Source organism: Ochlerotatus camptorhynchus, unplaced genomic scaffold (genome assembly GCF_037179485.1).
Source record: "Ochlerotatus camptorhynchus isolate MF236.1 unplaced genomic scaffold, CSIRO-AGI_Acam_v1.1 ptg000111l, whole genome shotgun sequence".
NCBI classification, from domain to species: Eukaryota; Metazoa; Arthropoda; class Insecta; order Diptera; family Culicidae; genus Ochlerotatus; species Ochlerotatus camptorhynchus.
In genome coordinates, this window is record NW_027040601.1 from 508,998 (window position 1) to 528,033 (window position 19,036).

The following is a 19,036-nucleotide window of genomic DNA, read 5'->3' on the forward strand; positions in this document are numbered from 1 at the left end:
TTTGTTTATCTTGAAAAATAGAAATTATTCAATATGCACCAAAACTGATCTGCAATCTGCATTATTATTTTTTCAACAAGCAGAGATAAGGCAGAGAGTCTTTAGTAAAAGGAATGAGGAAAAGTGATCGACACTCTTTAGCGAACCACTTAATCTCCCTCCCAAACCTAGTAGCAGCAGCAGTAAGAAGATATCAGCATCAGTTTATCTATATATTTTAAAAATACGTTTTATCGGTTTGAAGTTATTGTTATATCAGTTATCATCCATATTAATTATGGAAACCAAACCTGCTATTGATACGGATAATGTAAATATAAGTAAGTTGCCGTTTTGAGAACAAATTAATTGCGATGAACCCTGAATAACCACTGTCTATACGAGAGCGATCGTCCGTACCGTAACAATAAGATTTTTTGTGTGGTTATTTTCTCTGAGTTTTATGTCGTGAAATAGTGATCTAACATTTCGTAGTATCTTTTCAAAACCGATATAACAATTGTTTTGTTTTCATTTAATCTAAAGGAAACGGATTAAAAAGAAAACAGTTTTACAAAACATGAAACATCAAGAATCGCTAGAAAAGATGAAAGCAGCAGCGGAAAAATGCTTTCCCCAACAAACAATTTTAGCTGCAGATTAGCTTATACAGCCAAAATTTGCCTTATGCAGCTAATTTTTGCCTGTATAAGTTAACCTGCAGCTAAAATTGTTTGTTGGGTCCTTCGAATGTGAATAAAGAGTTTGAGATTTTATGGAATGCATTCAACAGAAAATTTCTACAATCCCAGCGGACGCTTTGACAAGGAACATTTTGATTGGTTAGAGGAATATGCAATACCACCATCTGATGCACCTTGGCGGCTAGGAAAATCTGAAAAAGCTTTTGAAGAATGCAGTGATCGATTGAAGTGGCGCCGTACTGAGGAAATCAGATCAAAATATTCGTCAAATCAATTAAGCTTTGCGTGTCGACCACAATTACAGAGCAGCAAATTTAATTAAACAGGCTATTGATCTCAAGAATCAAAACACTCAAATCACACCTGAGACGGCGTTGTCCATTTTAGTGATTGCAAAACTGACCAGAAATAGTTACAATATTATTAGGGAACCAGTAAAAGACAGGTATTAAGTTTAAACTAAGGAATTTTTATGCCAAATACAATGATTTTATTATATCAGAGCGAAAAATGAATGTTATCCCGCACAAAACGCATTTCTGGTCACAGAATGCAATGTGAAGATTGATCTCCAGGCTATTGAAAGGTTAATGCTGCTGCTAGAAAGTATTATTGTACCCCGATTGCAACAAGGTAAGGAGGAGCATTTTACTTTCCGTATCACCTGAGCTTCAAACGCTGGAGAAAATCTGGTTTTGAAACGCAGTTCGAGGCGAACAAGAAAAGAATTCAGGCAGGCTTCTAGAACAAAATCGGTCTGATTGTCGACAAACCGAAGGATTTGGGAACAGCAATGACGGCAATACAGCTCGTAGATTTTTTGCCAATCCTGAAATGAGCTCCAAAATCACGGGAGTAGATTTGTAGTTGATCAAAAGACTTCGGAACATTTTCATTGCAATTTCTTGTTCCCAGCTAGATCCAGCTTAATTCAAAATTTACTGTGTTGATACTGCGAAGTGCTACGTAGAGTTGAACGCGTGATTTTACATGCCGTCGTCGATGCACAGAATTCCGATTCACGGGCATAGCATTGTTCAGGCGGTGATATTGCCGATTGGAAGAATGACGGAGGAGGCTCAAGAAAAATGTAACAACGTCATTAAAACACTAGAGAGCATTTCACTAGGAAAGGCAAGCATGAAAACACAAATTGGGATATTAGTAATCGCCTTCTTATCAATATCGATCTAATGGTTAACTTTTATTATGAGAAGGAAAAACATAATTTTAAAATTCTACCAGAGGAAGATAAATTTCTGATTAAGACAAAGGCTGACTCAAGCGATATGGTTCCAGAGGATGATGATGACGGTGAAGAAGCAGAAGAAGAAGAAGAAGAAGAAGAAGAAGAAGAAGAAGAATATGATGATGGTGATGATGAGGAAGAAGTTTTAGTAGGAGAAAAATACAAATTCAACAAGTTTTGATTTATAATTTGTGTTGTTTTTTTACTTTATGGTGACGGATATTTTAAGCAAAAAATAAAATAATATGTTTTTAAGCATTGTTTAAAAACAAAAATCTTCATTGTATGACGACTTGTTTCATAACCATCATTAACAGTTATTTTTTTTCTTGCCTTTATTTAACGTCGGTCTCTGTTCCGCAATCTAGTGCCAATCACCGACGGACATCGATTGCCGTCCATTAATGGCAATCGAATGTGCAGGAAGGCAGCTTCCACACCTGCGTAGGATATCGCACCCATTCAACACACATGGGCCGGGACCAACGGCTTTACTTGCCTTCCGAAGGAAGACGTGACCAGAGATATTTATGCCTCAGAAAAATCCCACCGACCTCGGCTGGGATTGAACCCAGACCCATTGGGGTGAGAAAGCAGTCACGCTTACCACTACACCACCGGCGCCGGCTATCATTCACAGTTACAACGTATACAAAATTACAAGTTATAATGGAAAGCATATATGAATTCAGCGCCCCAAAATTACCCTAGAACCATTATTTTTTTTTAATTTAGAGCATTATTTGCTTGCACAGATTTTGTATGGAGTCGCCCCACTGTGCACCGGGCCCTACTGCTTTATTTAGTTACTAGCTGAGTGTGCCCGGCCTTGCTCGGGATTCAATATAAGCTATGGTTTGGCTTGGGCTGATGCGTCCCGCGCTGGAAGAGTTTAGCTCAAATCCATAACAGGCGTGATTGGGGATGACAAAGCTTCTGGTTTCATGTGTCAAACACAACCTCTTATGTTAACGTACATGTACAAAATATCATAATAACATCTAACGATTTTATAATTCAGAAAAACATTTTTTTTATAGCAAGTTAGTGGAAGCGACCCTGCTCTTGACTACGGTTGTTAAACACCTTAACGTCCGTTAACATGTTCAATGAAAATTCCTATTGAAGACGTTAACGCTGACGTTAACCATTAGCAACCCTGCTCTGGACCTTTTAATAAGCTGAAGTCTTCCTGAATGCTAAAATGTTTCAAATTTTCTGAACTTTTTTTGTGTTGACAAAATCGGAACATGCCGAAAAGGGAACATTAGTATATAATCATATGAAATGCTTTAAAACCTTGCAGTTTTTTCAGCAAGAAGAATTAATCTAATTTGTATGGTTCAAGATCATGATCCGAAGGTCAACATATGTTTTACTTACCACAATTAATGTAATCCCGGTATCTGCAAAAAAAGAAAGTAGCTTTGTTATTGATAATATTTTATAGGTTAGAATTCAGTGCAGTGCTCATGTGTTACAGTTGCTATAAATCGATGGAGACGCATGATAGTCTAGTCGCATAGGAGTACTGAGCGACAACCCAAAACTTGATAACTTCGAAAAATATTACTCATAAACGGAAAGAAAAAAGAAACACATTGATGATATTTTAAATGTTGTGTAAAAAGCCTTTATTGTCAAGGAAAAATTTAAAAAAAATATAGTGAAGACATTAAAAAAAAAACTTATTTATTCAATGTTTTTAAATTCAAAATCTCAATTTATTTAATATCATTTTTTTCTTCTTCTGATAAGTATTATTAACAACCTTTCATTTGGTATTTGATCTTTGAAAATGGTGCAGTAGTTCAGAAGTAATATTTTTTTTTAATAATCAAAAAAACTATTTTATGAACCACTCTAATGACATAATAAAATGGTCTTATTGCTATAAAAAATAAAACTTCAAATTTTTGGTCATTCGTGGCTTGTATGAGATTTGAACTCGTAACTTTAGCGTGAGAGGTATGGATGCTAACCCATACGCCGAGGCCGACCTCATTATAAACCATTTATGAAACAGAGACACACACAAAAAACTGCTCCATAATTTATTCACTTTTGCCATGAAAAAATCAATCATGCAGAACATTAGTTATGCAAGTCCAACTATGTCTTCAAAACGCTTCTATACATCAACCAAGATTCATAGTTGAGCTACGGTTATGCTTACCCGACCATAAGGGAATAACAAGTTTATTACAGCTTGTGTTATTTTGTTTTACTATAATTTGTAACACGGCTTGTTACACTTAAGATTCCGGTTGTAGTTAAAATAACAAAAAATGTAACAAAAATTTCCTCTAGATACAACAAAAATATATTTCGCTATGTTACTTTCATAACAAAAACATAACAAATTTTGCAACACAATTCTGTTGTGCTATTACAAAATTATATCAAATCGTGTTATAATCATATATTTCACTTTGTAAATCAAAAACTCAGATTGATTAACACTCCGAATACGGTGGGTAAAAAACTTAACGCCGACTACGAAGCCTCCGAAAAACGTGTAACGGCAAGTTTGCAATGGCACAACTTAGCCAATTCTTAATGAATTTCAAAAATTGTTGTACCTTTAGAACTCCTAGGGTTTCTAGATGATTTTGATTGCAAAAAACTTGAAAATAGAGTCGTCTACTTTATAAAAAAGCGAAAAGAGTTGTTACACGTTTTTTTGAAAGGTGTGTTTGTAGGGTTTTGCAAGTGGCGCAAGATCTGTAATTTACATTAATGGGCACTAATGTTCACAATTAGCCAGAAAACAGTCATGGTTCCTATATATGGATCCTGGAGACAACGGAACGGCCCTCGAAAAATCCGGAACATCCGTAAAAATGGTCAATCCATGATCCTGATCCTAGAACTCTGCGGTTTTTTTGAAAACATTAGGAACTGTGATATAAACAAATATTTGGGGTCATGACATAAACATGTACTTGGATGGCCATGGGACCGTCCTCCGGAAGATCCGGAACATCCGTAAAAGTGGACAATCCATGAAACTGATCCTAGAGCTACGCGTTTTTTTTTACATTAGGATCTGTGATATAAGAATGAATTTGGGTCATGGACCTTGATGACCATGAGACCGTCCTCCGGAAGATCCGGAACATCCGTAAAAGTGGTGAATCCACTCTCCTGATCTTAGAGGTCCGCGTTTTTTTCTAAACATTAGGAACTGTGATGATAGAAAGAATTTGGGGATGTGACATAAACATGAACCAGGATGTCCATAGGACCATCCTCCGGAAGATCCGGAACATCCGTGAAAGTGGTCAATCAATGAAAATGATCCTAGAGCTCCGCAGTTTTTGAAAAAAACACTAAGAACTGAGATAAAAGAATGAATTTGGGGTCGTGACATAAACATTTACCTTTATGGGTATGGGACCGTCCTCCGAAAGATCCGGAACATCCGTGAAAGTGGAAAATTCACGAAACTGATCCTAGAGCTCCGTGGTTTTCTTGAAAACGTTAGGAACTACGGTATTAGAATGAATTTGGGATCGTGACATAAACATGGACCCAGATGGCCATCGGACCGTCCTTCGCAAGATCCGAAAATTCCGTAAAAGTGGTCATTGTATGAAACTGACCCTAGAGCTCCACGGTTTTTTTCGAAATCACGTGGAACTGTCGTATATAAATTAATTTGCGGTCGTGACTTAAACATGTACCTAGAAGGCCATGGGATCATCCTCCGCAAGATCTAGAACATCTTTAAAAATGGTCAATCCTTAAACTGATCCTAGAGTTCTACGGTTTTTCCGAAAGCATGCGGAACTGTGATATAAGAAAGAATTCGGGGTCATGACATAAACACGTACCGGAGACGAACCAGCCCAGGGCTCAAAGTCTCCTTAATAAAGATAAAAAAAAAACACGGACCTGGATGGCCATAGGACCGTCCTCCGGAAGATACGGAACATCCGTAAAAGTGATCCAGAGGTTTCTTATATCACAGTGTTTAAAAAAGAACTGCAGAGCTCTAGGATTAGTTTCACAGTATGATAAATTTACGGATGTTCCGGATCTTTTGGAGGACAGTCTCATGGCTATCCGGATCCATGTTTATGTCACGACCCTAAATTCTATCTTAAATCGCAGTTCCAAGAGTTTTCGAAAAAAAAACCACGGTATTTTCACAGTTTCATCGATGATCCACTTTTACGGATGATCAGGATCTTCTGGAGGAAGTTTCAATGGCCATCCAGGTTCATGTTGATGTCTCGACCCTAAATCCTTTCATATATCACAGTTAGAAGTGTTTTCGACAAAACTACGGAGCTCTAGAAACAGTATCATGGATGGACAATTTTTACGGATCTTCCGGAGGACTGTCCCATGGTCATTCGGTTCCATGTTTATGTTAAGACTTCAAATTCATTCTAATATCACAGTTCCACGGTTTTTCGTTCTTGGATCAATTTTATGGCTTGCAATCGGGCCAAGGCCTTGTTGTCCTCTGCTGTCCGAAGAAGTCGTATCCACTCTACTCGATCCATGGCCAGACTTTGCCGGCCTCGTAGTCTGCGAAGGGTCCGCAGGTCGCCTTCTACTTGGTCGATCCACCTTGCCCGCTGCGCGCCTCTTCTTCTTGTTCGTGTTGGGGCGCTTTTGAGAACCATTTTCGCTGCGTCGTCGTGCGACATTCTTACGACATGCTCAGCCTACCGTAGTCGCCCAATTTTTGTAATGTGAACGATGGATGGTTCTCCCAACAGCTGGTGCAATTCTTAGTTCATTGGCTTCCTCCACGTTCCGTTATCCAAGGGTGCGTTTGTCCTCCTCGAGCATAGTCACGGTCTCGTGGCTGTAGGCGACCATCGGTCTAATCAGCGTCTTTTAGATAGTCAACTTCGTGGCGAATTTTATTCGACCGGAGCGTCCTCCGGAGTCCACAGTAGGCACGATTCCCTGCCATAATGCATCTTTTAAAATTCTCTGCTGGTATCATTTTCGACGGTCACCAGTCAGCCCAAATACACGAACTTATCGACCACCTCGATTTCGTCACCGTCAATCTGAACTCGGGGTGGGTGGCTAATATTGTCTTCCGTAGAACCTCTTCCTTTCGTGTATTTTGTATTTGATGCGTTGATGGCATGTCCAATCAACCTAGCTTCAGCCTTCAGTATGATGTACGTTTCCGTCATCGTCTCAAAGTTCCGTGCCATGATGTCGATGTCATCGGCGAAGCCGAGAAGCTGGATGAACTTCCTGAAAATCGTGCCACTCGTGTTTATCCCTGCTTTTCTGATCACACATTCTAACGCAATTTTGAATAACAGACACGGAAGTCCATCACCTTGCCGTAACCCCCTTCGAGATTCAAAGGGACTCGAGAGTGTCCCCGATACTCGAACAACGCACATCACTCGATCCATTGTTTCCTTGACCAATCGCGTCAGTTTATCTGGAAATCCGTACTCGTGCATAATCTGCCATAGCTGATCACGATCGATTGTGTCGTGTGCGGATTTGAAACCGATTAACAAATGATGTGTAAGCAAGTTGTATTTGTGGTATTTCTGCAGAACCTGCCGAATCGCGAATATGAACCCATGAATCCCTGCTGGTATTGCCCAAGAGATCTCTTGCAAATGGTGACAGGCGGCGGCGTATAATTTGGGAGAGTACCTTGTAAGCGGCGCTCAGCAGTGTGATTGCGCGGTAGTTGCAGCAATCCAACTATTCGCCCTTTTTGTAGATTGGGCATACAACACCTTGCTTCACTCCTCCGGTAATATCCCCTCCTCCCAAATCTTGGCAATTACCCAGTACAGCGCTCTAGCCAGTGCTTCACCACCGTATTTTAATAGCTCACTTGGTTGTTGATCTACACCAGTTGCTGTGTTGTTCTTCAGTCGACCGAACGATCTTCTCCTCAACTTCTGAAAGATCAGGGGCCAGTAGCTTGTCGTCTTCTGCACGTGCTCCAAGGTCTGTTGCCGTGCCACTTTCGTTTTCTGCTGCATCACTGTTGAGGTGCTCGTCATAGTAATGCTTCCACCTCTAAATTTTATGGATGACCATTTTACGGATGTTGTTGATCTTCCGGACGACGGTCCCATGGCTATCTAGGTACATGTTAAAGTCACGATCACAAATTCATTCTTATATCACAGTTCCTAATCTTTTTGGAAAAAAACTGCGGAGCTCTATTATCAGTTTCATTGATTAACCTCTTTTACGGATGTTCTGGACTTACCAGAGGATGACCCCATGGCCATTTGGGTCCATATTTATGTCATTACCCCAAAATATTTCTTATATCGCAGTTCCACATGTGTTCGAAAAAACCGTAGAACTCTAGGATCAGTTTTGAGGATAGATCATTTTTAAAGATGTTCTAGATCTTGCGGAGGACGGTCCCATGGCCTTCTGGGTACATGTTTATGTCACGAATGCAAATTAATTTATATATGACAGATCCAAGTGTTTTCGAAAAAACCGTGGAGCTCTAGGATCAGTTCCATACATTGATAAATTTCACGGAATTTTCGGATCTTCTGGAGGACGTTCCGATGGCCATCTGGGTCCATGTTTATGTCACGATCCCAAAATGGCCATCAAGGTCCATGTTTAGGTCACGACCCCAAATTCATTCTATCATCTCAGTTCGTAGTGGTTTTTTTTCAAAAACTTCGGAATTTTTCGGATCTTCCGGAGAACGTTCTGATGGCCATCTGGGTCCATGTTTATGTAACGATCCCAAAATCATTCTAATATCACAGTTCCTAACGTTTTCAAGAAAACCACGGAGCTCTAAGATCAGTTTCGTTAATTTTACACTCTCACGAATGTTCCGGATCTTTCGGAGGACGGTCCCATGGATATTCAGGTTCATGTTTATGTCACAAACCTAAATTCTTTCTATCATCACAGTTCTTAATATTTTCAAGAAAACCACGGAGCTCTAGGATCAGGATCGTGGATTTACCACTTTTACGGATGTTCCGGATCTTCCGCTGGACGGTCCTATGGACATCCAGGTTCATGTTTATGTCACAAGCCCAAATTCTTTCTATCATCACAGTTCCTAATGTTTATAAAAAAAACGCGGAGCTCTAGGATCACGATCGTAGATTTACTACTTTTACGGATGTTCCGGATCTTCCGGAGGACGGTCCCGTGGCCATCTGGGTCCATGACCCAAATTCATTCTTATATCACACATTCTAATGTTAAAAAAAAAACACGGAGCTCTAGGATCAGTTTCATGGATTGTCCACTATTACGGATGTTCCGGATCTTCCGGAGGACGGTCCATGGCCATCCAGGTACATGTTTATGTCATGACCCCAAATATTTGTTTTTATCACAGTTCCTAATGTTTTCAAAAAAACCGCAGAGCTCTAGGATCAGGGTCATAGATTGACCATTTTTACGGATGTTCCGGATTTTTCGAGGGCCGTTCCATTGTCTCCAGGATCCATATATAGGAACCATGACTGTTTTCTGGCTAATTGTGAACATTTGTGCCCATTAATCTAAATTACAGATCTTGCGCCACTTGCAAAACCCTACAAACACACCTTTCGAAAAAAACGTGTAACAACTCTTTTCGCTTTTTTATAAAGTAGACGACTCTATTTTCAAGTTTTTTGCAATCAAAATCATCTAGATACCCTAGGAATTCTAAAGGTACCACAATTTTTGAAATTCATTAAGAAATGGCTAATTTGTGCCATTGCAAACTTGCCGTTACACGTTTTTCGGAGGCATCGTATTCGGAGTGTTAACTGTGTAAATGAAATACAAAACATTATCAAACTCATAGAAAATATAATGCTTGAAAAACACAAGAAAAAATAGATTTGATTTTTTATTGGAGTTTGGTCAATAATATCTGGTTGTGGTAAAATCTTGTTAAGAATCAGATACAAAATCATAAAAAAATGAATGCATTTAAATTTGTTAAAGATTTGTTATATTATTTTCTTGGTGATAAGTTTCCTTAACTTAATTATATCATAATCAGTTATCCATAACAAGGCTTGTCATAATCTTGTTATTTTATTGTTATACCCTTCTGGTCGGGTATATTAACAGAACTGAAATCGCTTAAACATCGTGCTTAGATTTAATAATTATGCTCAGCTCAATTGTTGTTCTTGCCCACTGTCCAATTGGTTCTATCTGCTAGAAAAACAAATTGAAATTATTTCCACAACTCGCCCAAAACTTCTCGGGGCTCCATCGATAGTAAAAAAAAAACTTCAAGAATTAATTACTATCGACACGGGTTGGTCAAAACTTTCCCCTTTTCCATTTACGCGTTGAAAAAATAAATAGCGACTATCATCAATATTTCCAGTAGGAGGATACCCCACCGTCAATCAAATGTATAGCCGGCGTCGTCTCGTGGTGATGAACTTTTCCCCAAGTTGTGAGTGGAATTTTTTGTCTGAACTTTCCATCCGGGTCCGGATTCTAGCACTTTTTTTTTATTCTGATCCCACACAGTTGCAAGTAAGCTCCGACGATGGGATCCTCCTCCATTACTGGCGGAACCAAGCTGACATGGGCACCTGCTACCACCGGCTTGGGATGAGGCAATTAATTATTTATGATAATTAAGTGCACATAATTCCTTCTCTTATCAGATACATGCTTGGCTCATTTAAACTTTTAATCCGATACGGTGACTCGGTGGTTTGAGGGGGTTGGAAGTTGTATTTTGCAAGCGGAGTTGATATGATTTACATTGAAGTGTGAAGCTTATTTTTTGAGTTGAGGACAGGTGCACGATTCCGTAGAATCGTACCAAAAAAGCCAGCAATAATCACTGTTTGTAATATGGCTTCAACTCAAAGAACCTTTCGCCAAACTCCAACAAGGGGAATCCTCCTACATATCTGCTATGAATAGAAAAAAAACGTGACGATGACGTTAATGATATTTTTGCGGTTTAGTCAAAATGTCACAAGTCAAAAGATAGATAGCAACTTTCGCCTCGTACGGTCGACCGGATCTCCGCCATTTGTACATCTTGTAGGCACGTGGGAGCAAACCGAGCAACCATTTCCGTGAAGTGTGGGTGGGAACTCGTATAATTCTGCTATCTCAGCACATTGGTGCCAAGAGGATACTACTACGTTCGCTTTGACACAGGTGATAACACTGATGGTAATGCGGTAATAATGTTTTATCTAATATAAGCTAATATACTCTTGAGAGATTATTGCGGTTGCTCCGGGACTGTGGGGATTGCAGGTAGCATAAATAACTCGATGTGCGTCAGGAGACAGCAAAGATCGACATCCACCGATGGTTGCTTTAAGAGCTCCCAATTGAGATTCATCTTGAATTTTAAATGGAAAATCCATTCGAAAAACTCAATTCCATCCCCTCAAAGACACAGTCTGATAAATAGCCCAGCCATCGTCAATCGATACTTCATCAGTGGAAATCGTGGGAGTGTTACCAATTTCATCACACCATCGGTTCTAACTTCCAATCTTCGCCCGGAAACGAGAATTTGCTAGGGGATATTGGAGCTGGTAGAACCGTAGAGTGAAGCATTTGGTTTTCTACTAGGTAGAACCCCCGATTAGTATGGATCGTAAGCTGGCGAAGAACAGACAGCACACAAAGCGACACCCAAACAGTCTAGCCTAGTTCGTTGAGACTGTGATCGTCCCGTGACGCCCACTTCACGGAATAGGGTATTAGTTTTAAATTATGTATAATGCATGCCAGGCCACGTCTCTCCCATTCCGGTGGGCAAGGCCAGAGGTGGGCGTTTCATTGTCTGCTTCTGCTTTTTTATTTTTTACACATTGGAAGCACTAGAGTTGCTCGAAAGAAACGGCCTTAATCCCTTATCGGACGGCCGTCACGTCCTTGGTGATGATAATCCTACACTTTGGGTACACAATGCTAATTAAAATTGAATACAGCCATTTAAAGGGCTTGGACAATGAAAGACTATGGATGGATGGTAATCTTTTGGGACGATTTATTACCATGAATTAAGGTGAATGGATGGAAGATACTGTAGGGATAAAGTAGCATCCTGGTATTATCACACATGATATTTTTGCGATGCTTTCAGGGGTTGTCATTGATACAGTTTAAAGAATTATTTTCAATCGTTAGATTGTGATATTCTTTGAAAATTTGACATTTTATTTCACCGTAAAACATAATCATTTCAAAATAAGGTGTGATTCTCATTTAACCATTGGCATAAAGTTGGTTGAAAACGCGAAACGACGAATTCGGTAGACGAGATCAACCAGCCTTTTTAAAGCAAGAGCTCTCACTTTCGTTCCTTTCGTGTAGAAATTCGGCTCCGGGGGCTGATAAGATCAAGTTCAACTTGTTGAAGAACCTCCCAGACGTCACTAAAAGGTCAGTTCCTGGAGGTCAACATTGAAGGTGGGTGAGGGTTATAGCCATTAAAAAGCCTTGCGAAAATGATCCTTTTTCGCTTGGAAAAATGGGTTGAGATTAACCACCTACTCTCAGATACTCAATTTGGTTTCCGTAGGGGTAAGGGAACGAACGACTGTCTCGCGTTGCTATCCGCAGAAATTCAGTTGGCTTTCACTGAAAAAGAGCAAATTGGGGCCTTTGATTTAGTTTCGATTGAAGTCTTTTCAGGCAAACTTCATGCTTGTGGCCTTTTTCCATTAATCAATCACTTTTCGTACAATTTGCTGTCAGAGAAACACTTGAGCGTTTCTCATGGAAATTCTACAGCTTCACGATTTAGCTTCATGGGTCTCCCCCAGGGCTCATGTTTAAGCCTCCTTTTGTATAATTTCTACGTCAGATAAATTGATAACGTTGAGACAACTTGCAGATGACGGCGTAGTACCTGTCACAGGGCCAAAAGGAGTCGACCTGCAAGGGCCCTTACAGGGTACCTTAGACAATTTGTCTACTTGGGCTATCCAGCTCGTTGTGTGATAGGTTTTCCTGCATCCCTAACCCCTCGAGGCTAAACGATGTGTCTTCGTTATCCTCGAATGGTCCATCTACTCATCCGGAACACACCGTAGATGTTTCCAAGATCTCCAAGAATAATGCTGCACCAGGACGCACCGTAGAAAGCACTTTGGGAGTCCCCAGCTCCTGTAGCTCTTACTTACCTTACCAATCAGGCTAAGGCCTTGTTGTCCTCTGCTGTCCGAAGAAGTCGTCTCCACTCTACTCGATCCATGGCCACAGTTCGCCAGCCTCGTAGTCTGCGAAGGGTCCGCAGGTCACCTTCTACTTGGTCGATCCACCTTGCCCGCTGCGCGCCTCTTCTTCTTGTTCCTGTTGGGTCGCTTTCTAGAACCATTTTCACTGGGTCATCGTGCGGCATTCTTACGACGTGCCCAGCCCACCGTAGTCGCCCAATTTATGCAATGTGGACGATGGATGGTTCTCCCAGCAGCTGGTGCAATTCGTGGTTCATTCGCCTCCTCCACGTTCCGTCATCCATCTGCACTCCACCGTAGATGGTACGCAACACCTTCCGTTCGAAAACACCAAGGGCGCGTTGGTCCTCCACGAGCATAGTCCAGGTCTCGTGGCCGTAGAGGACCACCGGTCTAATCAGCGTCTTGTAGACAGTCAACTTCGTGCTGCGGCGAATTTTATTCGACCGGAGCGTCCTCCGGAGTCCAAAGTAGGCACGATTCCCTGCCATAATGTGTCTTTGAATTTCTCTGCTGCTATCATTTTCGGCGGTCACCAGTGAGCCCAAATACACGAACTCATCGACCACCTCGATTTCGTCACCGTCAATCTGAACTCGGGGTGGGAGGATAACATTGGCTTCCCTAGAACCTCTTGCTTTCATGTATTTTGTCTTTGATGCGTTCATGGCAAGTCCAATCCGTTTAGCTTCAGCCTTCAGTCTGATGTACGTTTCCGCCATCATCTCAAAGTTCCGTGCCATAATGTCAATGTCATCGGCGAAACCAAGGAGCTGGATGGACTTCCTGAATATCGTGCCACTCGTGTCTATCCCAGCTCTTCTGATAACACCTTCTAACGCGTTGTTGAACAGCAGACACGAAAGTCCAACACCCTGCCGTAACCCCCTTCGAGATTCAAAGGGACTCGAGAGTGTCCCCGATACTCGAACAACGCACATCACTCGATCCATCGTCGCCTTGACCAATCGCGTCAGATTATCCGGAAATCCGTACTCGTGCATAATCTGCCATAGCTGATCTCGATCGATTGTGTCGTATGCGGATTTGAAATCGATGAACAAATGATGTGTGGGCACGTTGTATTAGCGGCATTTCTGCAGAACCTGCCAAATCGCGAAAATTTGGTCCGTGGTAGCACGGGCACCCATGAATCCCGCCTGGTATTACCCCACGAACTCTCTTGCAAATGGTGACAGGCGGCGGCATAGAATTTGGGAGAGTACCTTGTAGGCGGCGCTCAGCACGCGGTAGTTGCAGCAATCCAACTTGTCGCCCTTTTTGTAGATTGGGCATACGACACCTTTCATCCACTCCTCCGGTAATATCTCCTCCTCCCAAATCTTGGCAATTACCCAGTGCAGCGCTCTAGCCAGTGCTTCACCACCGTATTTTAAAAGCTCACTTGATAATTGATCTACACCAGTTGCTTTGTTGTTCATCAGCCGACCGATCTCCTCCTCAACTTCTTGAAGATCAGGTGCCGGTAGCCTGTTGTCTTCTGCGCGTGCTCCAAGGTCTGCTGCCGTGCCACCTTCGTTTTCTGCTGCATCACCGTTGAGGTGCTCGTCATAGTACTGCTTCCACCTCTCAATCACCTCACACTCGTTCGTGAGAAGGTTGCCGTCCAAGTCCTTGCACATATCGGCTTGCGGCACGTAGCCTTTGCGCGAACTATTTAGCTTCTCGTAGAACTTCCGTGTGTCGTTTACGCGGTACAGATTTTCCATCGCCTCCCGATCTCGGTCTTCCTGCTGACGCTTCTTCCTTCGGAAAACCGAGTTTTGTCTGTTCCGCGCTTGTGTGTATCGCTCCACATTCAATCTCGTGCGGTGTTGCAGCATTCTCGCCCGTGCTGCATTCTTCTCCTCTACTAACAGTTTGCATTCGCCGTCAAACCAGTCATTTCTTCGGTCCGGGATTGCAGAACCTAGTGCCACTGCAGCAGTACTACCTATGGCTGAACGGATGTCCCTCCAGCCATCTTCAAGAGAAGCTGCGCCAAGCTGCTCTTCCGTGGGTAGTGCAACTTCCAGCTGCTGCGCGTAGTCCTGGGCAACTCCGGCGTCCCGTAGTTGCTCAATGTTGGGTCGCGGCGTTCGGCTTCGACGTGTGTTATGCACCGTCGAGAGTTTTAAGCGCATGCATACTGCAACTAGGTAGTGGTCCGAATATATGTTCGCACTGCGGTACGTGCAGACGTTGATAATATCCGAGAAGAATTTCCCGTCGATTAGAACGTGATCGATTTGGTTTTCTGTGTGTTGGTCAGGTGATCTCCAGGTGGCTTTGTGGATATCCTTGCGGGGGAAAAAGGTACTTCGAACTACCATACCCCGGGAGGCTGCAAAGTTCACGCATCGTTGGCCGTTGTCGTTCGATACGGCATGCAGGCTGTTTGGCCCGATTGCCGGTCTATACATTGCCTCCCGTCCTACCTGAGCGTTCATGTCGCCGATGACGATTTTGACGTCCCGTTGCGAATAGCCGTCGTACACCTGCTCCAGCTGCGCAGAGAATGCTTCTTTTTCGTCGTCGGGTCTCCCTTCGTGTGGGCAGTGCACGTTGATGATGCTGTAGTTGAAGAAACGGCCCTTAATCCTCAACTTGCACATCCTCGCGTTGATCGGCTGCCAACCAATCACGCGTTGGCGCATCTTACCCAGCACTACAAAGCCGGTTCCCAGCTCGTTGGTGGTGCCACTGCTCTGGTAGAAAGTAGCCGCTCGATGCCCGCTTTTCCATACCTTTTGTCCCGTCCAGCAATGTTCCTGCAGTGCTACGACTTCGAAGTTGCGTGGTTGCAGTTCGTCATAGATTAACCTATCGCAACCCGGGAAGCCGAGCGATTTGCAGTTCCATGTTCCGAGTTTCCAATCGTAGTCCTTAATTTGTCGCGTAGGTCTGTGCCGATTGTTCCGATCCGTAGCTCAGTCGCGCCTATTTATGCCTCCGTTCATTCAAGTCGTCCTGGCCCTGAGTCTAGGCTGAGGGTCTCTCAGCTTGCTACATCAGGCAAGTACTACTGTAATTGTGAGCGTTCGGAGCCTGATGTTGATCCGAATTTCAGTGACAAAGAAACTACATCTGCCAGTTGATTTCCCAGAGTCTCCTCTACTAGTCGGATACCGGGACGCACTCTTGTTTCTCGTCTTGAGGAAGTATCTTTTTCACTCTCCGCATTTGAACCCTTCCCGCCAGCAGACATCCCGGTCTTGCGCTTGAGTCGAGAAACGGGGTTTTCCGATATTTTTTGCCCGACAAATGGCCTACTTGCACAACGTTCCTACGAAACGCTGCCTCTACTGCCTTCTGGACTACCACCATCACCACCGAGACGCATCTTGGATAGTACTGTGGAAGTCCCCGATTTTTCTGCCTCGGTCGCGCTTACTCCAGGCAGCGCTCAGCATAGTCGTCTCGGCCCTGAGTGTAGATGTAGGTCGGGGGTCTTCCAACCAGCTATTAGTGGCAAGTATATTGACGATTCAGCCTCTCCTTTGCCTGATACCGCTTCAACTTCTAGCAGTGATTCCGGTTTTGCGGCTTCCGCACCAGCCACATCATGTCCATGCATCCATCCAGCCAACTGCCAGCATGAGATGTCCGTCTACTACCAGAACGTCGGTGGTATCAACTGTGATGTCGACGATTTTCGCGTGGCTACCTCGGATCTTTGCTACGACATCATTGTTCTCACGGAGACATGGTTGGATTCACGCACGCTCTCTCGTCAGGTGTTCGGCGACGATTACGATGTTTTCCGTTGCAATATGAATGCTGCTGAAGGTGGAGGTGTTTTAGTGGCTGCAAGGTTACTAGAAAATAATGCTTGGATAATATGCATAGAGCAGGTGTGGACGTCGATAAAACTGGGCGATCGTACCTTGTTTCTCTGAGCGTTGTACTTTCCTCCTGACCGTATACGCAAGCGTGACCTCATCGAAATCCATTGCCAATCGGTTTTCTCAGTTCTGGATACCGCTAAAGCAACCGATGAAACTATTGTGTTTTGTGACTTCAATCTCCCGGGGGATTTTATGGAGAAAAAAAGTTCGCAACGGCTTCCTTAATCTTGTTATGGATCACTCTGCCATCCATTCCAACGCTTCGCTCCTTCTGGACAATTACAGCTCAGACACTCAATGTGGCCACCGTTGATCTTGTTTTCGAATTCTCATGTCATTTGAGATCTCGTATGATATGTTTGGCACGTTTTAGGTCACTTGTAGTCTTAAGGCTGAATACTGCCAATGTTCTGGCCATATCTCTGGAACCAGTTGACCAACTCCGATACAATAATATTCAATAGCGTTCCGGGACCATGGTTCAATGGATACAATGATAAATGACACGTAGTGCTGTAGGCGGTGTAGTCGTAAGCGTGATTATCTCTCACCCCAGCAGGCCTGGGTTCAATCCCAGTCAGCGCCACCGGGATGTTCTGAGGCATCACATCTCTGATCACGCCTTCCTTCAGAAGGGACGTAAAGCCATTGGTTCCCGGTTCATGAGTTGATGGGTCGATAGTTAGGGTCCAGGTGTGGGAGATGCCTCCCTGGCGTTAGTAGCATTGGTGCTCAGCACGGAAAACAAATCAAGGGAAAAAACAGCACAGGCGATAATAAACATCCAGCCGAAAAATAGAAAAATCCAAGTGAACGAAACCAAATCCGGAGAGCTTCGATATTAGGCCGTAATTGCTTTTGTAAACAAACACGTCAATCACCGATTTCTCGCTGATTAAAGGTCAATCTAAAAAGCTTACAACGCAAATAGGCAGAGGAATTATTCCATTATCATTTGAGATTGAGTTTTTATTGGCGAGAAATCGGCAATTTACGTGTTTGTTTACAAAAGCAAATACGCCCAAACCTCAAAGTTCCCCGGAAATGTTTGATACTCAGAGGTTGCCTTGATCAAGAGAATGTGTTTATGTAAAAATTCAAATTCATGGAGGTAGTTGGTCTATCTGTTAGGGTTGTCTTCATTTTTAACCTAAGTTGAGCGTGAAAGGATGATTTTTATCAGCACTGCTTTTGATTATGAGTCATGCTAGCAACAACAGGGATGGCACTCTTACCTCGTGTGAGGTTCATTTTGAAAAGATGCTTTTGACCAATTATACCCAAGTAACAATTTTAGTTTTATGAGGGTTCTGAAGACCATGATTTAGACTTGTAGAATGCTGAGTAAAATCATGATAAAACTTGCTATGTTACTTGGGTAGGGAATATTTACCTATTGTCTGTTATTGATGTTTCAATTAATCATGGTTAGTGATGCCTAACTGCAGGAATTGTAGAAACAATAATTGGAAATAATCTAATAATTAAATAATTTCCATTTTCGACACAGCAAAATAAAATTAATTTAGTATGAATTCATTTTGAACATAGCTTTCTATAAAGCTGACATATAGTTTGACATGCTTAACGTCAAATATCAGGCTTAAGGTTCAATTTACTTTGATGCTTTTTGGAAAATTTCAAAAGCAGTTTTTTCCGACTCATTATTTTAGATTGCAAAAAGCTCGCGTCATTTTGTGTAAAATATCAAAAGGAATCGAATAGTGCGAGCTTTTTGCAATCTGAAATAATGCGTCGGAAAAAACTGCTTTTGAAATTTTCCAAAAAGCATCAAAGTAAATTGAACCTTAAAGCGGTCAGTTTAAAGCGGAAAGTATAGAGTTGATAGTTCCGTTAGAGTACAGCACTGTTTAAATTAGGTAGGGTGGGTGAGCCAGTAGTGGAGGTACTAAGCCAATTTATCAATTAAAAAATAATTATACGATGTACACACAATTTTTATACGTCAATCTATAGCTTTCAACCTCTGTTTTGATAGAAAAATATTACATTGTAATAAAATTGCATAAATTTTTCGAAAGATGCAGGAAGGTTCCACTACTAAAGGAAAACTACCGCAACTATAGGTGA

General features: G+C 42.3%; 1 long non-coding RNA gene across 1 annotated transcript in view; it reads right to left on the reverse strand.

Annotated features, from left to right (window-relative positions):
* Positions 1–3,313: 3,313 nt before the first annotated feature.
* The window catches only part of LOC135699498 (uncharacterized), a 292,773-nt gene continuing 277,050 nt past the window's right edge, over positions 3,314–19,036 (reverse strand). Inside the window, exon 4 of the long non-coding RNA XR_010517526.1 lies at positions 3,314–3,338. This is a non-coding gene — a long non-coding RNA (uncharacterized LOC135699498). The remainder of the gene's footprint in view (positions 3,339–19,036) is intronic.